This window comes from Rhinoderma darwinii, chromosome 2, assembly GCF_050947455.1.
Source record: "Rhinoderma darwinii isolate aRhiDar2 chromosome 2, aRhiDar2.hap1, whole genome shotgun sequence".
In the NCBI taxonomy this organism is placed as follows: Eukaryota; Metazoa; Chordata; class Amphibia; order Anura; family Rhinodermatidae; genus Rhinoderma; species Rhinoderma darwinii.
In genome coordinates, this window is record NC_134688.1 from 71,170,168 (window position 1) to 71,196,242 (window position 26,075).

Genomic DNA, 26,075 nt, shown 5'->3' on the forward strand with positions numbered 1-26,075 from the left:
TAATATAATCTATCTCTCACTGGTAAAATTAACCTAGCCTAAAAATTCTAGCCTGTTCATGTCTTTGACAGTGGGCAAACTTACAAAATCAGCAAGGGATCAAATACTTATTTCTTTCACTGTATCTATCTATCTATCTATCTATCTATCTATCTATCTATCTATCTATCTATCTATCTATCTATCTATCTATCTATCTATCTATCTATCTATCTATCTATCTATCTATCTAATACCTCTATTTATCCGTCCGTCCGTCATCTATCTATCTATCTAATTTCTCTATTTATCCGTCCGTCCGTCATCTATCTATCATCTATCTATCTATCTATCTATCTATCTATCTATCTATCTATCTATCTATCTATCTATCTATCTATCTATCTATCTATCTATCTATCTATCTATCTATCTCATATCTATCTATCTATCTATCTATCTATCTATCTATCTATCTACCTACCTACCTACCTACCTACCTATCTATCTATCTATCTATCTATCTATCTATCTATCTATCTATCTATCTATCTATCTATCTATCATCTATCTATCTATCTATCTATCTATCTATCTATCTATCTATCTATCTATCTATCTATCTATCTATCTATCTATCTATCTATCTATCTATCATCTATCTATCTATCATCTTCTGCTGCTTAAAAACAGCAAGGAAGCAGTATTGGGCTGCAGTAATTCCAGTCTCCTTCTATTCTATCCCATATTGAAATGTATGAAGTAACAAGTGAATGAAGCTAACAAGCCGCATGGAGCACACTTTTTTTTCCTTATTATTATTATAGATTAGAACTTGAACTTACACACAGAGTTTCAGGTAAAGTCTTCTTCCAGTTCTATATGTGAATGTTTTTTCTGACAAGGACATCATACTAGGCAAAATGGAAACAGTGCCATAGAAGTACTGTGGTAGAAGTTGCACCCTGGCCCAGGTACCTGGGGTCAGACCTAGGCGGCACACCATTATTATAAATGGCACATGATAGGCGGGAGCCATGTAACAGATTTCCATTGGGGCCCAGAAGCATTGTGTTACGCCTTCAATAGTGTTGCCCATAGCAATCATTCCATCAACCTGCCACTTGTGTAAGTGTGGGGCTTGAGAATAAAAGTGACATACTAATTTCTTGCTATGGACAATTCCTACACATTTCTTTGCACTGTTTTATTTAAAAAAAAATCTCCTCTGTTATGTTCATCAGCCGGATATTTTCATATGTTAGATTTTAGAATGACTAGAACAATTATTTATTCCACTAAGACAGACTGTAATGATTTTTCGATCTACCGGCCTCCACAGGAAATGCCTTATGATTTTTCTGTTCTCTGAACAATAATTCCCCTTATCCTCTCTTGGCTAGTTTATGATAATTGAACTCTCAAAAATTTAGCCGAGTGCACTTTAGGGAACGGTTTATACTTTAATAATCACTGATGGGCGATTGGTGATATTGTTCATAGAAATTGGAAAATTGAGAGCAGAAGAAAAAATTGTTATCTGCTATCCCATGATAATATTTTGACCGAAAACCGTTTTAAGGATGGTATAGAGTTTAAAACTTTAGAAATAAGACGTGCTAAACTGCTTAAAGTGGTATTCTCATGATAAGAAGTGATGGAATACTGCTATGAAATGCCATTACTTTCTGATTGGTGGGGGCCTGAGTGCCGAGACCCTTTACAATCCACAGAATTATTTGCTGTGGCTCCTTCTCAGATTTCCCCTACATAGCGGCGCTACCATCTACCCACTGGGGCTGTTACCTGCACAGGGGAAGAGGGAGAATTGCTGTGATGGGTAAAAGGTAAAGGGTTCCAGAGGTTGGACCCCATGAATTGATGGTATATAATAGCAATTTGCCATCACTTCTATAACCAAAATACATCTTTAAGTTGTCACGTAAGAGGATTCCTGGAACTCGAAAAAGGTTACCTGGGGCAGGGTCTAGAGCAGGATCTGAGGCGAGACACTCTCTGATGAATTAAAAGTTCACAGCACTTTTGGACAATATAGTTGAGGTATACATTTACACAATATGGAATGACAACGCTCTCCCTCACTACAGCCAACTAACTTTTGACATTCAATCTTTTAAGCATATGCAGAAAGTACCGCTTTTCAGTGCTAGCAAGGATTTTTACATGCTGCATATTGGAATTATACAGTATTGCTTATAGGTTCTCTTTTGTCGCTACTGATAAATCCAACTTCTACTCTACTGCATTTTTCTACCCTCCACCATTCCATAATCTACTCACCACACTTTATACCTATGCTTGTACAGAAAACATCTAGGTACCGTATTTTTCGGACTATAAGACGCAGTTCTTAGCAAGAATAAATCTTGCTAAAAAGTCCCTGTGTCTTATAGTCGGCAGTCAAGGGACACAGCAGCGTCGGGCCCGCTGACCACTTCTTACTTAACCCCTTCCCGACCCATGATGTGTCAGCACATCATGGAGCGGGGAGAAGATGATATTTGGAGCGGAGCGGGCTCACGCGCTGAGCCCACTCCATACACTGCAGGTGTCAGCAGCAGACACGCTGCGCTAACGGCCAGGAACAGCGATGACGCTGTTCATGGCAGTTTAACTAATTAAATGCTTTGGTCAATACCAACCGCTGCATTTATAGGGTTTTCCCATGAAGGACATTTAGGACATTTCCACAAGATATGTCATAAATGTCAGATGTCTTTGGGACCCGCACCTATCTCTAGAACGCGGTCCCCTAAGCTCCATTCTATCTTACTTGCTCCACCGTCTCCCGGCCACTTCCTGGTTAGGTGGTCGGGAGTTAAGTAAACAGCCGGGTGCTCGCTGATCTACGCTGTGTCCGTAAGTCCCATGGAAGTGAATGGGAGTTATGGAAACAGCGTAGCACCGCAAGCTACGCTGTTTCTGGAACTCGGTAGCTCCGAAAACAGCGTACATGGTCGAGTTACGGAAACTGTGTAACTCGTCGAGCTACGTTGTTCCCGTAACTCCCATAGAACGGAATAGTAATTACGGAAACAACGTAGCATGGTACACTGCTATTTTAACTGCCATTCACTACTATGGGAGGTACAGGAACAGCGTAGCTCAGCGATTTACGTTGTTTCTGTAACTCATCCATGTATTGCAGTGTATTGTACCAGCGATCTAATGATCGCTGGTTCAAGTCCCCTAGGGGAGGTAATAAAATGTATAAAAAAAAAAAAGATCGATACATTTTCAAGAGTGTAAAAAAATATTAAGAGTTAAAAAAAAAACCTTTTCCCATTTTTCCCCAAGTACAATTTAAAAAATAAAAAAATAAAGAATTAAGTAAAAAGTGATAAAAAAAAAATCGTATGTACCAAAAAATGGCTCTCAGAATGTGGTGAAACAAAACGAATTATTTGTTTTAACAAATAGTTTTTGCTTTGTAAAAGTAGTAAAAAATGTAATTTTTTCAATTTTTTTGTTGTGTAAAACCTGGGTGCGTCTCATAGTCCGAAAAATACGGTAAATAGCTCTTTCAGTACTATATATTGTATCCTTGATATTTTTAGATGGCAAATCCTGGATACAAAACAAACACTTCACCCATACTACAACCAAAGCTCTCCTCACCCACTATCATACTTATTATCTACCACCACCCTCATTAGTCGACCATACATATTAGCTGTTGACTGAATACGAATAATATAAACATTTGATAAATGATCAATTCCACCGGAAATCACAGATTCAACCAAATTTAAAGCCAGATTCCAGATGTGTGTACAGATGTAGCCGTCTTTACCTTGACTATTAAGGCATTAAATACACAGTGGCGAGATCCTTTATCTTGACTTTTTCAATGACTTTTCAATGGCTTTTGTTGCATGATATCGCGCTGCAGAAAGTTATCAGAGTCAAGATGAAGATGGCTACATCCGTACATGTGTGTATGTATGTATGTATGTGAATAATAACACTATTTCTTGCCACAATTCATCATGTATTTTTCAGCCGCTTTTCCCCCTCATCTGGCTTTATTTCTAATTGCCAGTTTTTCATAAGCTCAGCCCATGTACTACCTGCTATGATGTTCTCACACACTCAGAAGCACTGCACTCTGTCCCACAGTTGTGTGCCGGTGTCTAATGTACAAGCAGAAGGTTCTGATCAGTGTCCTGGGAGAGTTCCCCATGTTCTTCCAGCCTCAATACTGTAGTCAATAATCTGCTCCTCCATGAGTACTAACAGGCGGCTCCTGCCCCCTTTGTCCTACAGACACAGCAGAGTTTAGGACATTATAAATGTAACAGATGTAACACTAAAAAGACATAGCAGTGTTGTTCTCAATTAAGCACTGGTGTACAACAGCCTAAGGGTATGTTTACACGGCAAACCAAAAACGTCCGTAAAATACGGAGCTGTTTGATTTTCAGACGATTTTTAAGCAACTTGCGTTAACTGCAGCGTTTTTTACGGCCATTTTTGGAGCTTTTTTTCTATTGAGTATATGAAAAACGGCTCAAGAAGTGACATGCATTTATTTTTTATTGGGCATTTTTAAGAACGGCCGCATAAAAATGCCCCGTTTGATTGTAACGCCGTTTTTCCCATTTAAATCAATGGGCAGATGTTTGGAGGCGTTCAGCCTCTGGATTTTCAGCCATTTTTTAAGGCGTTTACTGCGCGAAAAATGGCTGAAAATAAGCCGTGTGAACTTCATAGCCTCATAGCCTCATACTTGAAGATCATAGATTCAGCAGATGAGCCATGTGTGTGCAGGCAGACTCCCTCCCCCTCCTTCTCACACGCTCCCTGCAGCTCTGCTCTGTCTAAGGCTAGGTTCACACGACCATGTTACGTCCGTAATGGACGGAACGTATTTCGGCCGCAAGTCCCAGACCGAACACTGCAGGGAGCCGGGCTCCTAGCATCATAGTTATGTACGACGCTAGGAGTCCCTGCCTCTCAGTGGAATTACTGTCCCGTACTGAAAAGATGATTACAGTACGGGACAGTTGTCCTGCAGCGAGGCAGGGACTCCTATCATCTTACATAACTATGATGCTAGGAGCCCGGCTCCCTGCACTGTGTTCGGTCCGGGACTTCCGGCCGAAATACGTTCATTACGGACCGAAAATGCTCGTGTGAACCCAGCCTAATATGATCACTCTGAGACTGACAGCTCATCCTCTTTCATGCCTAATAGTTGATGTGGTTTTTCAAAGTGCAGTGTCTCTGAAAAGTTACTGACAAGTGCAAATAGCTAGGTATAGTGAAAAAGATGCATTTTTTTATTAACATGATGTATTACAAAGTTTATTATCTTGACATACACTATCGATTTGTGGGGAAAAAATGTAAACAATAGGTGAGCCTTAATTTGTGTGCCCAGCATGGTTTATTGGACAGTAAGCTCAAATGGATAGGGACTTCTGTCCAAATATTTCAAGCAGGGCTGGCCTTAGGGGTGAGCAATCTGTACGGCTACACAGGGCATCTCATGGTCTGTGGTAGTGTGGACCCACTAGGCCGCACCACCGTATCGGGATGTCAGCTGGCCAAACTACAGTGTACCCAATAATACAAAGTCCAGCACAAGGGTACCTGAATAGTCCAGACACAGATGGCTAGGCACAGATGGAACTTCAGACGGCAGATGACACCAGGCGTGGTGTAACACAGTAGGCGTGACAGAAGGCACAACACGACTCTAACTTCTAAGGCACAGGAACAACGGTAGCACAGGATACAGGATACAGGTAGCATACCTCCCAACTTTTGAATTCGAAAAAGAGGGACATTTTTAAGCCACGCCCCTAACCACACCCAATATCCCGCATAAACACATCAAATCACGGCCAGATCCTTCTGCAAATTACACGTGCACATTCTCACTGCGGATCTCTAGACTGTCTGGATATCACAGATATTATGGATCAGGTTATATTGGCTTTATGTTACTTTTCCTATCTTGGGTATAACATTTGCTCATCACGGCAGCAGCTGCAGGACAAACCAAAAGGCTGAGAACAATGAAAGTCAAGAGGAAGACCCTGTGGTGGATGATTTTTCAATTGACAGGTAGCAGAGTTACATGATGGGGATATTTTTTTCCAGTTGTGTAACTCTGCTACCGGTCAATGGAAAAATCATCCACCAGAGCCCCCTGTAGATTGCTCCACACACGGCCCCCCTGTACATAGCGCCAGACACAGCCCCCCTGTAGATTGCTCCAGATACAGCCCCCCTGTAGATTGCTCCAGATACAGCCCCCCTGTAGATAGCTCCAGACACAGCCCCCCTGTAGATAGTTCCACACACAGCCCCCTGTAGATTGCTCCACACACAGCCCCCCTGTACATAGTGCCAGACGCAGCCCCCCTGTAGATAGCTCCAGACACAGCCCCCCATGTAGATAGCGCCACACACAGTCCCCCTGTAGATAGCTCCAGACACAGCCCCCCATGTAGATAGCGCCACACACAGCCCCCCTGTAGATATCTCCAGACACAGCTCCCCTGTAGATAGCACCACACACAGCCCCCCTTTAGATAGCTCCATACACAGCCCCCTGTAGATTGCTCCACACACAGCCCCCCTGTACATAGCGCCAGACACAGCCCCCCTGTAGATAGCTCCAGACACAGCCCCCATGTAGATAGCGCCACACACAGTCCCCCTGTAGATAGCGCCACACACAGCCCCCCTGTAGATAGCTCCAGACACAGCCCCCCTGTAGATAGCACCACACACAGCCCCCCTGTAGATAGCTACACACACAGCCCCCTGTATATTGCTCCACACACGGCCCCCCTGTAAATAGCGCCAGACACAGCCCCCCTGTAGATTGCTCCAGATACAGCCCCCTGTAGATAGCTCCGGATACAGCCCCCCTGTAGATAGCTCCAGACACAGCCCCCTGTAGATAGTTACACACACAGCCCCCCTGTAGATTGCTCCACCCACAGCCCCCCTGTAGATAGCTCCACACAGCCCCCTGTATATTGCTCCACACACAGCCCCCCTGTACATAGTGCCAGACACAGCCCCCTGTAGATTGCTCCAGATACCGCCCCCTGTAGATAGCTCCAGACACAGCCCCCCTGTAGATTGCTCCACACACAGCCCCCCTGTAGATTGCTCCACACACAGCCCCCCTGTATATAGCGCCAGACAAAGCCCCCCTGTAGATAGCTCCAGACACAGCCCCCCTGCAGATAGCTCCAGACACAGCCCCCTGTAGATAGTTCCAGACACAGCCCCCCTGTAGATAGCTCCATACACAGTCCCCTGTAGATTGCTCCACACACAGCCCCCCTGTACATAGCGCCAGACACAGCCCCCTGTAGATAGCTCCAGACACAGCCCCCCATGTAGACAGCACCACACACAGTCCCCCTGTAGATAGTGCCACACACAGCCCCCCTGTAGATAGCTCCAGACACAGCCCCCCTGTAGATAGCACCACACACAGCCCCCCTGTAGATAGCTCCACACAGTCCCCTTGTATATTGCTCCACACACAGCCCCCCTGTATATAGCGCCAGACACAGCCCCCCTGTACATAGCGCCAGACACAGCCCCCCTGTAGATAGCTCCAGACACAGCCCCCCTGTAGATAGCGCCACACACAGTCCCCCTGTAGATAGCTCCAGACACAGCCCCCTGTAGATAGCGCCACACACAGCCCCCCTGTACATAGCGCCAGACACAGCCCCCCTGTAGATAGCGCCACACACAGCCCCCCTGTAGGCTACGCAACACAACCCTCTTATACTTTGTGCCACAATGCCACCAGCGGAGAGCGGTAGAGGTAGCCGGCCCTACTGCTGCCACTCTCCGCTCTGCTTTGATGTCACTCACCGTCAGAAGAAGGCAGGAGTCTTGCAGCGGCGTTCTCACTGGTGACGAAGCCGGCCCAGGAGTGGACCGGTCCAGTCACCTGACCGGTGAGGTCAGATGACAGGTCAGGTGACGGGACTGGTCCACTCCTGTGTCAGCATCGATCCCAGTGAGAACACTGCCGCAAGACTCCTGCCTTCTTCTGATCGCTGCTGCAGTCGTCTGGCAAGCAGGGCGCCTGTCAGCAGCGATCAGCTGTTTTGATACAGCTTTAGCTTCAGCGGGGCATTTTGCAGACCGCCCGGGACAGCGGGACCCCGGTGAGAAATCGGGACTGTCCCACCGGATCCGGGACGGTTGGGAGGTATGCAGGGAGCAGTGCACGGGTAACAACGGGAACAGTATAACACTAAGGGACCATTTGCAAGACTAACATGGGAATACTAATGCTCAGGCAATGAGCAAAGGGCCAGGGCCCTTTTTATAGTCCAGGGTCATCATGGGCTAATTACTAATGTAAACATGTGTGCCCGCTGGCCCTTTAAGGCCCGGAATGAGCTTGTGCATGCACCCTAGTGGTCACTGCAGGACAGGATAGCCGCATGTGCTGGCATCTTCTGGGAGGAAGATGTCGGCAGGATGAAAGGGGTCTGCCGTCTGCTACCACGGCCGTTACAGGGAACATCACTCCTCCCTAGTACAGGGCGCACCTTTGCTGTTAATAGAAACACAGCCCTGCAAATCCACATGCTACGACCTCACACCTCGCCTTCTGACAGTGGCCATATCTCTTCTCCTATCCCCAAGTAAAGGGCAAGTGTCTTACTAGTCTTCGGCACATCTACTCTCAAGACTTGCAGTATACTGTAGTGCTGTACTGCGCTCATTACTGAGGGAGAAAGGACACAGGAGGTGATATACTGCACGAGAGAGATATGATATTTGGAGGGGGTGATACTGCAGGAGAGGGATATATGATATTGAGAGGGGTGATACTGTAAGAGAGAGATATGATATTGAGAGGGGGTGATACCACAGGAGAGGGATATGATACTTGGAGGGGTGATACTGCAGGAGAGATATATGATACGGAGAGGGGTGATACTGCAGGAGAGATATATGATACTTGGACGGGGTGATACTGCAGGAGAGATATATGATACTTGGACGGGGTGATACTGCAGGAGATGGTGATATGATGCTTGGACAGGATGATGCTGCAGGAGAGGGAGATATGATACTTGGACCGGGTGATACTGCAGGAGAGAGATATGATACTGAGAGGGGGTGAAACTGCAGGAGAGAGATATGATACTAAGAGGGTGTGAGACTGCAGGAGAGAGACATGATACTGAGAGGGGGTGATACTGCAGAAGAGGGAGATATGATACTTGGAGGGGTGATACTGCAGGAGAGAGATATGATACTCGGATGGGGTGATACTGCAGGGAGGGAGGTATGATACTTGGACGGGGTGATACTGCAAGAGAGAAATATGATACTGAGAGGAGGTGATACTGCATTAGAGACATATGATACTTGGAGGAGTGATACTGCAGAGAGGGAGATATGATACTTGGAGGGGGTGATACTGCAGGGAGGGAGATATGATACTTGGATGGGGTGATACTGCAGGGAGGGAGATATGATACTTGGATGGGGTGATACTGCAGGGAGGGAGATATGATACTTGGAGGGAGTGATACTGCAGGAGAGAGATATAATACTTGGAGGGGTGATACTGCAGGGTGGGAGATATGATACTTGGACAGGGTGATACTGCAGGAGAGAGATATGATGCTCGGAGGGGGTGATACGGCAGGTAGGGAGATATGATACTTTGAGCGGGTGATTCTGCAGGAGAGGGAGATATGATACTTGGAGGGGGTGATACTGCAGGAGAGAGATATGATACTTGGAGGGGTGATACTGCAGGGAGGGAGATATGATAGTTGGAGGGGTGATACTGCAGGAGAGAGATATGATACTCGGAGGGGGTGATACTGCAGGGAGGGAGATATGATACTTTGAGCGGGTGATTCTGCAGGAGAGGGAGATATGATACTTGGAGGGGGTGATACTGCAGGAGAGAGATATGATACTCGGATGGGGTGATACTGCAGGGAGGGAGGTATGATACTTGGACGGGGTGATACTGCAAGAGAGAAATATGATACTGAGAGGAGGTGATACTGCATTAGAGACATATGATACTTGGAGGAGTGATACTGCAGAGAGGGAGATATGATACTTGGAGGGGGTGATACTGCAGGGAGGGAGATATGATACTTGGATGGGGTGATACTGCAGGGAGGGAGATATGATACTTGGAGGGAGTGATACTGCAGGAGAGAGATATAATACTTGGAGGGGTGATACTGCAGGGTGGGAGATATGATACTTGGACAGGGTGATACTGCAGGAGAGAGATATGATGCTCGGAGGGGGTGATACGGCAGGTAGGGAGATATGATACTTTGAGCGGGTGATTCTGCAGGAGAGGGAGATATGATATTGAGAGGGGTGATACTGTAAGAGAGAGATATGATATTGAGAGGGGGTGATACTACAGGAGAGGGATATGATACTTGGAGGGGTGATACTGCAGGAGAGAGATATGATACTGAGAGGGCAGAGGGGTGATACTGCAGGAGAGATATATGATACGGAGAGGGGTGATACTGCAGGAGAGATATATGATACTTGGACGGGGTGATACTGCAGGAGATGGTGATATGATGCTTGGACGGGATGATGCTGCAGGAGAGGGAGATATGATACTTGGACCGGGTGATACTGCAGGAGAGAGATATGATACTGAGAGGGGGTGAAACTGCAGGAGAGAGATATGATACTAAGAGGGTGTGAGACTGCAGGAGAGAGACATGATACTGAGAGGGGGTGATACTGCAGAAGAGGGAGATATGATACTTGGAGGGGTGATACTGCAGGAGAGAGATATGATACTCGGATGGGGTGATACTGCAGGGAGGGAGGTATGATACTTGGACGGGGTGATACTGCAAGAGAGAAATATGATACTGAGAGGAGGTGATACTGCATTAGAGACATATGATACTTGGAGGAGTGATACTGCAGGGAGGGAGATATGATACTTGGATGGGGTGATACTGCAGGGAGGGAGATATGATACTTGGAGGGGGTGATACTGCAGGAGAGATATATAATACTTGGAGGGGTGATACTGCAGGGTGGGAGATATGATACTTGGACAGAGTGATACTGCAGGAGAGAGATATGATGCTCGGAGGGGGTGATACGGCAGGTAGGGAGATATGATACTTTGAGCGGGTGATTCTGCAGGAGAGGGAGATATGATACTTGGAGGGGGTGATACTGCAGGAGAGAGATATGATACTTGGAGGGGTGATACTGCAGGGAGGGAGATATGATAGTTGGAGGGGTGATACTGCAGGAGAGAGATATGATACTCGGAGGGGGTGATACTGCAGGAGAGAGATATGATACTCGGAGGGGGTGATACTGCAGGGAGGGAGATATGATACTTTGAGCGGGTGATTCTGCAGGAGAGGGAGATATGATACTTGGAGGGGGTGATACTGCAGGAGAGAGATATGATACTTGGAGGGGTGATACTGCAGGGAGGGAGATATGATAGTTGGACAGGGTGATACTGCAGGGAGGGAAATATGATACTTGGACGTGGTGATACTGCAGGGGAGAGATATGATACTTGGACGTGCTGATACTGCAGGGGAGAGATATGATACTTGGTCAGGGTTATAGTGCAGTAGAGAGAGATATGATACTTGGACGGGGTGAGATGCAGGGGGTGAGATGAAAGTGGAGGAGATGGTACTGGGCGACCTAAGGAAACTGGATAGGGGGAGAGTTAATACTCAGGCAAATTATACTGTAAGGGAGGATGAAACTGGGGGAGATTATACTGAAATAATATAATACTGGAGGGGGGAGGATGATACCTGGGGAAAAGAAAGAATTAATTCTTGAAGGGAGTGGAGAGATGGGTTAAAATTACACTGAAAGAGAGTGGAGGAAGGAGAGGTGGTATTTGGGGAGAGGTGTAGAAAAGCAGAGATTATACCTGGAGAAAGGGAAGAGATGGTATCCAAGGGAGGGGAGAGAGAATATACCTGTGTGATGGGGGAGTGGAAGGAGAGATTATACCTGGGTGGAGAGTTATATGACACCTGGAGGAAATTTTACATCTGGAGAGGAAAGGTAGATGATAGAGGGAAAAAAGATGGTGCCTCGGTACCCTAGCCAGAGCAGGATGAAATTATATTTTGGAAGGGGGGGGTGATTAAAAAAAAAATTGGTTGTGAAGGTGCACATATCTTTACTATTTTTCCTTCTATGGAGGTTGTGCAGCTGGTGGGGTAGAGGGGGGGGGGCTACATAATACTGCACAAATCGCCATCTAACCAAGAGCCGGCCCTGATCTCATGTACAGAATGTAATTTGCTGTGCAATTTGTATTTTCTTATTTTAATGCTAGGCAGAACATGTAAGCGCTATAGCAGTTACGCAATAGTAATATTATTTTATACAATATTAATGTAATAATCCTTTGATTACAGGTTAAAAAAAAAACTATCTATCTATTTTCCTGTAAATCTCATAATCTATCTATCTATCTATCTATCTATCTATCTATCTATCTATCTATCTATCTATCTATCTATCTATCTATCTATATCACTTAACTGTGCTTTACAATTTTTATATTTTTTTGTCAAATTATTTTGGTGACACTTTTTGCAATCTGACAATATGTCCCTCAGACCAAAATACATTGTGCACTCCTAATCTTCAAATGTTAATCCGGCAATGTCCCCTGTCCGATCTTATTATCTTCCCTGGCTTAGATAAATGGCGCCAGAGGTATTTGGCAGCCACTTACCTTCCCCAATTAAACTATCAGGCGCATTCAGCCAAACCAAACATGAATGTTTATAGTGTGTCAGGGGTGATGACCATCACATGTCTATGGTCTTATACAATGTATGCAACATTCTGATGTCTTAATTGTTAACAGAGGTTTGACAGCAATACTCGTTTTGGGTAGTGTAAAATCGTCCTATCCCCCTCAACAGTTGGATCTCCAGGCTTAGGGCACGTTCAGACGTGGCGGAATTTTTCAGATGCAAATTTGGGCCAATTACGCTACGAATCTGCACCAACATTTGCATATTTGACAGGTAATTCCGACGCTGCAGATATCACAGCGGACTTGCCACAGATTTCCGTTTTTGCATTGCAAAGGCTGAAATCCGCAGTGAAATTCCGCTTCTCCGCAACAGACCGTGCATGCTGCGGAGGGAAAATTCTGCACTGCAGCCTGATTTCCACACAGTTATTTTCTGCAACGTCTGAACTAACTTTCCTGAAAATGTATAGAAACGAATGTGAAAAACGGCCGCTGCAGAATTCCACAGCGGACTGTCCGCAGCGGAATTCAACAGCAATTCCGCCACGTGTGAATGTGCATTCATAGCTCTTGCCTATGCTACAACATTCAGGACAGAAGAGAGATTTGTGTCCCTGCTCTTTTGGGATACCTCGACTGGCTACAAATGCAGCAAACTCTCAGTTGTAAGGAGTATCAGGTATGTATGGGTTTTCAGCCTTTGGATAAAAACAAGAATGTTTCCATTCACTGACAGCAAACAGAGAGCTTCAGTCACAAAGTATATAAACAGAGGGATGGATGAGGAATTAAGGCACAAAGCATATTAATAGTTACCTCTTATTTTATTACAAAGGCTTTAATCACATAACACTGGACAATTTAAATAAATGGGACATATACATTTTAGAATTATATACTGTACATCGGGTTTGTTACAAGTCAGACAGATTGTCCAGGGGCGTGCCACCTAATATAATATATGTTCACAAACTCAATGTTACAGGTAGCAGCAGCCTCGCTATACAAATAATCAAAAGAAAAAGAAACAACACAAATTGTATTTTTTTTTTAGATTTCATTCTAAAACCCTTTACATAGTAAATAATAACTAAAAGTAATGAATCTTCACTGCCTGGTGACTGTCATAAGACCAGATATAATCCCCAACTGGGACCCCACCGACTGTCTTTATGAGGAGCTTTTAATAAGATGAGTAGGGGGCCGTGTGATGGATGACAAAAATAATCTCACATGTTATTAACTACTTGATGCACATACACAAACATACAACCAATTGTCTAGAATCCTATAAGATGTAATCATTCAAAATCCCAAACCATTACCTCTACAACCGCTGAGAAGAATGTAAAGGAGAACGACCAGAAGATCTGTATTATAAAGGATTTTCTTCTCCTTTTAGTGTCATTTAACGCGCGGCCATAAATAGCTGAATGATTGTCCTTGGCTTTTGGCCACACACAGAATGTGAGAAAAACCTTGGTTGCCATCGCACTGCCATACATCATCTTATGCAGCTCTTATGTATGACATAAAATCATGTATTTAGAGAAGCGATTAATTCAAAAACATAGGGAAAATTAATAATTGCAATACGTTAATATTAGTTCTACAAACGGTTTGTATTTACATTGTACGTAGCAGAGCTGAATGTGTCATATATAGCGTTATCTCACTGCATGACAAAAAAAAACTGTCAAATTTAGCTCTGCTTCATCTGAACACCTGCATTATAATGGTACAATGTAAGCGTTGGGCACCAATGAGCTGAATGCTGAGAGGTCATTCAAGAGAGCCAGGGGGGTCTGGGTAGATTCATTTACAGCAGATTTCATTGTACGGAACAATGTAACAATAGTCTCTAAAACCCTGATATATATATATACTACCGTATAAAGAATCCAATGGGAATATTATTGGACTTATTTAGCTCTGTGCACAAATAAATATATTAACTATAAATATTTCTGAAATGAATGTCCTTAAAAGCAACATACATACCTAGTTATACATCTATAAGTATATACAGTATATACATTATTGTCAGTGTACGGTGAGAACTATCAGTTTATGTGGTCTGTGGAGTGCATTGGGCCTCATATCAAAGATCAAAATGGAAACCCATTATGGTGCCGAGTTTTGCCACCCAGAACAAAAGCGACTGACTGACCCTTTAGCCAATTGCCCATCCTCTTTCTATGCTAACAATTTCTTTAAAGAGGGGAGTCCTGCGCAGCTTTTTTCCACCCAGTAGCAAAGGTAATAGAAGCAACCAAGCGGCATGGTCTACCTTTATAGTATCATGTATGCCCTTGGTTAAGTTATTGTAGTAGTAGGACTGCCCGTAGTTCTACTGTATGTAAAACACCATGATAGAGCCGTGAATTGTGCCAAGTAATCTCAGATCTGCTTTATCTCTATTATCCTCATACCCAGGATTGTTGCTATGGGCCTGTTCACATCAGCGTTGGCTTTCCGTTGAGGGGTTCCGTCGGAGGTTTCTGTCGGGAGAGCCCCTCAACGGAAAGGCAAACGTAAACCTTAGCTTCTGTTTGCATCACCATTGATATCAACGGTGACGGAAACATTGCTAATGGTTTCCGTTTGTCACCATTCCGTCAGGTTTTGTTTTTTTTACGGAATCAATAGCGCAGTCGACTGTGCTATTGATTCAGTCAAAACAAAGACAGACAAAACGGTGACAGACGGAATCCATTAGCTAAGTATCCGTCACCATTGAGTTCAATGGTGAGGGAAACGGAAGCGGAGGTTTCCGTTTGCCTTTCCGCTGAGGGGTTAACCCGACGGAAACCTCCAACGGAACCCCTCAGCGGAAACGAACGCTGATGTGAACATACCCAAACGGAAACCATTGATATCAATGGTGATGCAAACGGAAGCTAAGGTTTTAGTTTGCCTTTCCGTTGAGGGGTTCTCCCTAAGGAACCCCTCAACAGAAAGCCAACGCTGATGTGAAGAGGCCCTTAAAACATAATTTTTGCAGTCATCACTAGGCTTTTTTTCATCCTGAGCTTGTGATGGCCCTCGGCAACCAGCACCCAAGCACATGCCTTGTCTGCTCCCCTTCCCAGCTATGCCCCTGGTTTCTGATTCTGGTTGTATAAATGCTGTTTTAATACAGAAACAGACTCATTCTGTGGATTTAATAATTCATAACTGTCTGTATATATTAACATTTTATTATCATTTATGTTAAATTCAAGCTTATGTTTAGATGTTACAGAAGCTGTAGTTTTTTTCAATAGTAGCCAATTACTTTACAGCAATGACCCCCAACAGTGTACCTCAACCATTGGCTTGAGCGCCAAATGTGGCTCCCGGGCCCCCTGTATGTGGCTCTTAGCAACTGAATATAATAATATAAAACCATATCCCTGATAAGAGCCATATCCAAAAATTGAATAGGTTTTTATCTTTTTAATACTCAGTGTGGCTCATCACAAACTATCAGATTTGAAAGTTGCTTGTGACTTGCAAAAGGATGGGAACATTGTATGTTGATGGCTCTGTCACTAGGACAGGCAGACCTTTAAGACTTCGTTCACATCTGCGTTGGGTCTCCGTTCGTGGGTTCCGTCGGAGCTTTCTGTCATAGGTTTCCGTTTGCTTCACCATTGCTTTTAATGGTGGCGGATCCGGTGCAAATGGTTTCCGTTTGTCACCGTTGTTTAAGGATTCCGTCGTTTTGACAGAATCAATACCGTAGTCGACTGCTCTATTCATTCTGGCAAAATGATGGAACCCTTAAACAACAGTGACAAACGGAAACCATTTGCATTGGATCCGTCACCACTGAAATCAATGGTGATGCAAACAGAAACCTATGGTTTCCATTTGTTTCAGTCAGGGTACCGTTCATGGGTTCCCCTGATGGAAAGCTCCGACGGAGCCCATGAGCAGAGCCCTGACGCAGATGTGAACGAAGCCTAACTTAGGACAATAAACAGATCTCATAGAGAGGAACTAGTCAGGATGACTGCTCCCACTAAATGGACCCAATTTTACCAGTGGGGTCTGAAACATAGAACCTACTATATGCAAATAGCTATTCCTGCCTCTTGCTTGACCACTGTGCCATAGTGAAGAGCAGAGAAGAATAATGTGATTCCCCGTAGAATTGTTATGAGCACTTCTTATTTTGAACAATTTCCCACACGAGTCCTCTTAGGACTTCTGACTTGCAGAGAGGGCATAAGATCAAGAGAATGCTAGTTTTCGGCACTGTGATTGGCACCCTGGGGTGCAGTTTACTAAGCGTGGATGTAACCGTGGATGTTCTATGACAACAACATATAGGCATCTGTCTTGCTTGGAGACAGATGCCCTTTAACAATCAAAGAATCTGTAGATCTTCGTATTATGGAATCTTTATTTAATACAGGGAATTAAAACAAATGCCTGTGTGATCCCATCAACTTAATAAGATTGTAGAGCGAGGAAGGACCTAAGTACCGTTTCCTCTCATGAAATGTATAATCTACGAACAGGCAGGCGTTTGTAATTGAATTAAGAAATGCTTCAGTGTTCTAGATAAGACACTAATGATGCAAAGTGGCCATAATGGGCAGTAACACATCACACTAGAACATTGAAGGAACATTGATCTAGACGTCATTCCATATTGTCACCTGCAAGACCTGTCTAATGACATTATAGAATACAACGTGTAACCATTATACGGATGCAGCCATCTTTATCTTGACTCTGATAACTTGCTGCAGTGTGATATCACACAATAAAAGCCATTGAAAAGTCATTGAAAAAGTCGATAAGGGATCTAGCCACTGTGTATTTAATGCGTTAAAAGTCAAGATAAAGACGGCTACATCTGTATCAATGTGAACCCTAATAATATCCTAAAGTCACAAGACTGAAAAACAAAACGTTTTCCCCCAGACAGACTCCTTTAATAAAGAGCATTGAAAAGATGCTCATTGTTATGTGGTCGAGTAGATGCTGTTGTACAGATGTAGCCATCTTTATCTTGATTTTTAACGCATTAAATACACAGTGTCAAGCAACTTTAACTTGACTTTTTCAATGGCTTTTCAATTAACTTTGATGCATGATATCACGCTGGAGCAAGTTATCAGAGTCAAGATAAAGATGGCTACATCCATACCTGCTGAATACTCCCTTTCGGGACAGCGTTTTATGAGCTTGCGCTGTCAACAACTTACAGCTTCTCCCGGCCTGTTTGGACAAGGGGCACCATGTGTTCACCACTGTGATTTCATTGAGCACACACGTGCCATGGACTCAACCACGTGATGCCTCTTGGTCCATCAAGCCGTTTACATGATGCGCCAAATGGGAGTTAGATGCACCGGACAGCAAATCGCACCTGTTCAAGCACATTACCATAGACTTCGTATGGTTTCTCTCAGGCCTGGGATGAGGGGTGGGCTCCCAGCGCATTCTGAAACCCCCGGACTTGGGCACTAAGTTCCTTCCCCCGGATGTTGGGAAATTAGATTCTCCAGGTTTGAGATTCGCAGTGAATCAGACATCTTGGAGAGTAAATGGAGAAGAGAACATTTGAGAGTTTGGCGCAGCATGAAAATATTGTCTGGTTTCCAAACTGTTCTAATAATAACATGAGAACACCCACGTTCATGTTTAATATTTATATCACACATGATCATGATGCATATTATTTAATAAAAAATAGTAACTATTTTCATTTTCATGCATTGAATAGAACTTATTTTCAACTTTGCAGCACATTTTTCAATACAATTCAGATTAAAGAGAACCTGTCAGCAGTTTTGCGGCGTCAAAACTGCTGACAGAGCGATAAAGAGGAGGACATTTAAAACACACCTTTTGTCTCCGTCATGCACATTGCCTGACCAAGAAAGCGATGTTTAATCCCCCCGGCGCGCTGATGAATTGATAAGCAAGTGCCCCTGCAGTACACGCTGCAAGCGCTGCCCCTCTGTTGCTGATTGGTTGCTAGAGTTGTCACTCAGAGCAAGAGTGGTACTTACAATCCCTGTGAAGGGTGAATCAAATGTCAGGTTCTCGGTCATGCAACTTGCATGACTGAGATAAAAGTATATTTAAAATCCCCCCCCCCCCTTCCCTATATCGCCTATATCAGCAGTTTTTAGGCCTCAAAATTGCTCACAGATTCCCTTTAAATATGTTGGCAAGTCCAATCGTAGCCATCTTCAGATAATAGTTTAGCTATGTTCACACGGGGTATTTTGCCGAGTTTTTTGACGCGGAAACCGCGTCGCAAAACTCGGCAGAAACGGCCCGAGAACGCCTCCCATTGATTTCAATGGGAGGCGTCGGCGTCTTTTTCCCGCGAGCAGTAAAACTGCCTCGCGGGAAAAAGAAGCGACATGCCCTATCTTCGGGCGCTTCCGCCTCCGACCTCCCATTGACTTCAATGGGAGGCAGGAGAAAGCGTATATCTCGCTGTTTTATGCCCGCGGCGCTCAATGGCCGCGGGCGAAAAACGGCGCAATAATTGCCGGCTATGTTCACACGGAGTATTTTGGGGGAGGAATATCTGCCTCAAAGCTCCAAACGGAATTTTGAGGCAGATATTCCTCCCCCAAAATACTCCGTGTGAATAGCAATTATCACGCCGTTTTTCGCCCGCGGCCATTGAGCGCCGCGGGCATAAAACACGCTTTCTCCTGCCTCCCATTGAAGTCAATGGGAGGTCGGACGCGGAAGCGCCCGAAGATAGGGCATGTCGCTTCTTTTTCCCGCGAGGCAGTTTTACTGCTCGCGGGAAAAAGACGCCGACGCCTCCCATTGAAATCAATGGGAGGCGTTCTCGGCCCGTCTCTGCCGAGTTTTGCGACGCGGTTTCCGCGTCAAAAAACTCGGCAAAAGACCCCGTGTGAACATAAAAATCGGCGTGCAGGGAGAGGAATATCTGCCTCAAAGTTCCAAACGGAATTTTGAGGCAGATATTCCTCCCCCAAAATACTCTGTGTGAACATAGCTTAACTCGCTGAAAACCTGAAAACGCAGATATAATGCCATTTAACACGCAGTATGTCACATCTTCCTCCTCCGTACTATGTCCAGGGTCAAGGAAACTCAGATATAGAATATTTCGTAGGGTCCTTACATTGGACTTTTCTGAAATGTTTTTCCCTATTTAACCCTTTCTAGGGTTAAATAAATGTTTAACCCTATAAAGCTGATATTTCGTTAGTAAGGGAAGACAAGTCACTAGTGACAATCAGCTCTAGCGTGGCAAACAAGTCCCCATATCTCAGCTTCCTGTGTGATGGGAATAAAGAATAGATGGTATTGAGATAACGGCAATGACGCCTTATCTATCAGGTATAAAGTGATCCCTATTCATTAGTAAACTGATATCTAGATGTATCAACATTGCAAATAAAAATGATTTTTTTGTTCCAATATTTGCTATTTTTTATTTTTCAGCCTTCCTGCAGGTGTCAGCATTTACTAGCCATAAACCACTGTACAATAGACTAAAACAGTCCGTTATCTCTCAGATACATAGTACATTTTATAAACCACGATACCAAGTAAAATGAATAAAAATACAATAAAATGTATTATAATCATTAGCACATTAAATAGATTCACCGATATACAAAATCATCAATCTATTTACTTCTTGAGCATTTGATTTATCTGAATTCAAAAATAATGTATACAAAATACGTAGAGTAAGTTATTTGGTACTTACGTTTGGCAATTGCAATTTTCTCAAATCCACAAGTGAACTTCACAGATTCTCCCGATTGGGGATTTCCAAGTAAAACTTCATTAGGAAAATTTATGGGGAAAGATAAAACATTGAAAATTTGTGGTACGATCTGTTCTTCATGGCATAAGACTTAATGGTCTTGTTTTTCTCAGTATTTAGAAGCTTTTACAAGGCGAAGAGCTAAAATCAATAAAGAAGTGTATAAGAATATCCCATGTTGACTGCAAAAATGCCATCATGTCATCTCCGGGCTCCGCGTCTTGCTGTAGTTAAGCAGCATGCACATGAAATGAAGATTAGCACTTGCACTTGTCTGGACTGCTGCTAGTCTACATTGACTTATATGGAGGCTGCATCTTTCATAGCTGTAAAGTATCCGCCTCTCTTTGGTGAAATCCCTTAGGGTATCCCTTCATGCTGTTTTGATCTTCCTGCTTTCCCATTCGATTATCCTTCTCTCCCACTCTCTGAGTAGTTTTTCCTTCCTCCCACTGACTTCTGAAATCTTTTTTCGTGCCTCTCCCCTATTGCTCACTGATCACTTGCTACTGATTTGCTGGCTCCATTTGCCTGCCTGGTGTTTTTTCTATTTCTGTCACTCACAGCGAAATCTTTAGAGCTCCTGGCAGACACATAGAACCTGACAGTAGCATTCAGATTTTAAGCAGGTCAATTCTATTCTATTCAATTTAAATCACAAATTTTATCCGTCTATCTAAGATAAAAAGAAAAACAAAGATCAAAAGAAAAGCACAGATAAAAAAGAAAAACAAAGATAAAAAAAACAAAAAACAAAAAGAAAAACACAACAAAAAAAATCTAAAAAGTAACTTTGGTATAAAATAACCGTGATGTATTCTGCTTTACACAGACAGGGCTTCTATTTTAAATTCAGTTTTTTTTTCCCCCTTGTTCTCTGCCTACAGGATTTTGGAACTGACAGCATATCTGTACAGAGTGTTGAATTGCATTGAGAGTCCTATGGGGAATGCTGTGTACATCTGCCCAGAGAAATGTTGCAAAACCAGGGATATAACTGTGAAAACTGTTTCATGCGAGTCCCCATTTAAATAATTTTTTTTACATTTTCAGAGTGAAATTGAGGAAATTATATTTTCTGAGTAGTCATCCAGGAATAATGCTGTCTGCTCTATGTAATGGAGGTTTTCATAACGTTGCCCACACACATAAATTTGATGTCAGTCCTAATCTTTTCCTCAGGAATTCAGCTGCGCTTTACAGAATATCTATGAAGGTTTTAGAATAATCTGAAAATCACGTACAGCCTGGAAGCTTGGACTATTTTATGCACTTCACATACAAGTGTTATGTTTAATATATTACTTCAATGAAATGGTATAGCCTACAGATTGTTGTGGTGCTTTACAAAAACATCATATCAGTCACTGAAATGCATTGGAAGGTTTTTATGTAAATCTCCAGGATTGTTACCAGGGAAATATTATGTTATATTGTTTTAATTATACATTAGCTCAGAGGAGGTTTAATGAACTGCAGTGATAGTACAATGGACTGGTCCCCAGTAGATGATCTAGAAGTATCCAACACATTTCTTCCCGTTTTTACCAGTGCTCCAGAACCGAATGGCAATATGGTATTTTTTATAGATTAAAGAAGCACTCTGCTTTTTATTTTTTCTATCATTAAATACCTATCCCCTCATAAATATACTCAGCGAGTATTTCCTTACTTAGTATTCCCTTTCTTTATGAATTCTTCTCTTTAGTTGAGTCATGTGACCTCAATCTGACCTGATAAAATATACAGCAGTTAATGTAATTGAGAGTCAGCCTCTTCACTTCCTGATTATGGACTGTAACAAACAGGTTCTCCACAGAGGGGATACAGAAACTTAAGGGGGTTTTACACTGGGCAATTATCGGGCAGACAAGCGTTCATAGAACGCTCGTTGACAATAATTACTTTGTGTAAAGAGGGCAGCGATCAGCAGATGAACGAGCAAACGCTCATTCATCTGCTGATCATATAGTTTTAAAAAAGTAAAATATTATCGTTGACGGCAGCACATCTCCCTGAGTAATGACCGCTCGTCGCCGTACATAGCTCCTTGTGACAGGAGCAAACAAGCGACAATCAACGAGATGTCTCGTTGATCGGCGCTCGATGCACTGGCCAAAATCACCCGATGTAATAGGACCTTTATGTTACTAACTACTGATGAGCAGACACATAATTGTTACACAGTTATAAGCCAAGGAAGCTGTGCTGCGACCTCCTCCTTTAGAAGTGTATGATAGTTATGTGTCTTATAGTTAGTGACAGTTGTTTCTGTATCCCCTCTGTGGTGAACCTGTTTGGTACAGTCCATCAATGAGGAAGTAAAGAGGCTGACTCTTAGACCCCATGCACACGACCATGCCCGTAATCACGGCCCGCAATTGCGGGCTCGGCCATCTGTAACGACCACCCACATTTTCGGGCCGTGCTCCGATACAAAGTACCTACCTAGGTAGTGTAATGTATTATGACAGCGATCAGAGCTGCAAGTCTTTAAGTTCCCTAGCGGGACAAGGAAAAAAAATACACATATTTGGTATCACCGTGTTCATAACGACCCAAACTATAAAACCATAATGTTATTTTTCCCGCACGATGAACACCGCTAAAAAAATAAGTAAATGACAATGCCAGAATCTCTATTTTTTGGTCACCACCCCTCCCAAAATATACAATAAAAAGTGATCAAAAAGTTGCATGTACCCCAAATAGTACCAATAAAAACTACAACCTCAATACAAAAAACAAGTCCTTAGGCCTCATGCACACGAACGTATTTTTGTCCTCCCGTAAATACTGGCGTAAACACGGGTCCTTGGTCACATGTATTCGACCCGTATTGCACCAGTATTTACGGACCCGTGCCCGTAAATACGTGTCCAGTGTCACCAGTATTCCACCCGTATTTACGGGCAGGTTTTCGCTGCAAAATTGCACTGCACTAATCGGCAGCCCTTCTCTCTATCAGTGCGGGATAGAGAGAAGGGACAGCCCTTAACGTAATAAAAGTAAAATAAATTCATACTTACCCGGCCGTTGTCTTGGTGACGCGTCCCTCTCTTGACATCCAGTCCGACCTCCCTGGATGACGCGGCAGTCCATGTGACCGCTGCAGCCAGTGATTGGCCTGTGATTAGCTGCAGCGGTCACATGGGCTGTAACGTCATCCCAGGAGGCCGGACTGGAGGAAGAAGCAGGGAGTTCTGGGTAAGTATGAACGTCTTTTTTTTTTTTTACAGGTTGATCTATATTGTGATCGGTAGCCACTGTCCAGGATGCTGAAACAGTTACTGCCGATCGTTTAACTCTTTCAGCACCCTGGACAGTGACTATCCACTGACGTCGCCTAGCAACGCTCCCGTAATTACGGGTGCACACATGTAGTCACCCGTAGACTTCTATGGGCCTGCCCGTGCCGTAATTACGGCCTAAAATAGGACATGTTCTATATTTTTCAACGGCACGGGCACCTTCCCGTAAGCATACAGGGAGGTACCCGTGGCCAATAGAAGTCTATGGGCCAGTAATTACGGGCCGTAATTACGGCCCGTGATTACAGGCGTTTTTAGGTTCGTGTGCATGGGGCCTTACACAGCTTTTTTGACTAAAAAATAAAAAAGTTATGGCTCTCATAATATGGGGACACAAAAAAAAGAAATAATGTTATAAAAAAAAGTGATTTTATTGTGCAAAGGTTGCAAAACATAACAAAAACTATATACATATGGTATCGCCGTAATCGTATCAAAATTGATGGTTGTTGGTCACCTTGCGTGCCAAAAAATGGAATAAAAAGTGATCCAAAAAACCGCATGCACCCTAAAATGGTACCAATGAAAACCACACATTATCCTGCAACAAATAAGCCCTCACACAGCTACAGGGGAGAAAAAAAATAAAAAAGTTCTGGCTCTCAGAATATGGCGATGCAAAATGTGCAGCGTCCAAAAGCGGATAACATCGGGCACCATTTATCAGTGCGACACTGACCACATATCTGCGGATTATTATTCATTTACCCCATTATTATACCCTCTTATTATACCCTGATGTAATCCGCACAGTTTACATATACCCTGACGTACTCCGTAGAGATTACACATTATAAACTGAAATACCAGTAAAACTCCAAACAGCAAAATCTGCGCTCCAAAAGCAAAATGGCGTTCCCACTCTTATGAGCACTACAGCGTACCCAAACAGCAGTTTGCATCCACATATATGGCATCGCAATACCTGTGAGATCCCGAATAATATTTTATGAGGTATTTGTCTTCAGTGGCACAAACTGGGCATAACATATAGTGCACTAAAATGGCATATCAGTGGAAAATTAGAATTTTCACTCTGCACCATCCGCTGCGCATTAACCCCTTCACACAGCATGACTTCATAGCCTGTCGTGGTGCGGGGGGTGATGTATGGAGCGGGCTCACGTGCTGAGCCGCTCCTTACGCTGCGGGTGGCAGCTGTGTATCACAGCTCACACCCGGGACTAATGGACAGGAACAGCGATTGCGCTGTTACAGGAGCCTGTAAAAATGACAATATACTGCAATACATTAGTATTTCAGTGTATTGTACTAGCGATCTAATGATCAAGTCTCCGAGGGGGACTAATAAAATGTGTAAAAAAAAAAAGTTAATAGTATTAGTGAAAAAAATTTAATAAATATTTAAAGTCCAAAAGAAAACACTTTTCCCATTTTTTCGCTAAAGTAATGTAAAAAAAATAAATACACAAAATTGTTATCGCTGTGTCCATAAAAGTCCGAACTATTACAATATACCATTATTTAACTCGCACGGTGAACGCCGTAAATAATACAGAATTTAAAACGCCAAAATCTCTGTTTTTTGGTCACCTTAGCTCTAAAACAAAAACGTAATAAAAAGTGCTCAAAATGTTGTATGTGCCGAAAAATGGTATCAATAAAAACTACAGCTCGTCCCGCAAAAAATAAGCCCTCACTCCACTCAATCGACCAAAAAATACAAAAAGTTATGCCTCTCGGAATGTGGTGAAAGAAAACAATTATTTTTTTAACAAATCGTTTTTGCTTTGTAAAAGTAGTAAAATATCAAAAAAACGACATCAATTTTAAGTTTCCCAGTACATTATATGGTACTTTAAATGGTGTCAAAAGAAAATACAACTCTTCCTACAAGAAATAAGCCCTCACATGACGGAAAAATAAAAAAGTTATGGCTCTTGGAAAGCGTGGAGTGAAAAATGAAAATAAAAAAGCAAAAAATGGATCAGTCCAGAAAGGGTTAATTAATTTCTAATAAAAAACACATTTATGACCACATATGGGGTATAGTCGTACTCGGGAGAAATTGCTTTACAATTGTTGGGGTGCTTTTCCCTCCTTTATTCTTTGGGAAAATTAACATTTTTTAGTGGAAATAATGTTGATATTCATTTTTACTATCTAATTCTAATAAATTCTGAAAAAGACCTGTGGGGTCTAAATGCTCACAATACCCCTAGATAGATTCCTTAAGTGGTGTCATTTCCCAAATAGGTGTCACTTTTGG

General features: G+C 43.2%; 1 protein-coding gene across 1 annotated transcript in view; it reads right to left on the reverse strand.

Annotated features, from left to right (window-relative positions):
* Nucleotides 1-20,971, reverse strand: part of TRPC4 (transient receptor potential cation channel subfamily C member 4) — a 240,270-nt gene extending 219,299 nt beyond the window's left edge. The window contains exon 1 of the mRNA XM_075851740.1: nt 20,475-20,971. The gene's annotated coding sequence lies outside the window, so the exon portion shown is untranslated. The remainder of the gene's footprint in view (nt 1-20,474) is intronic.
* Nucleotides 20,972-26,075: the final 5,104 nt, after the last annotated feature.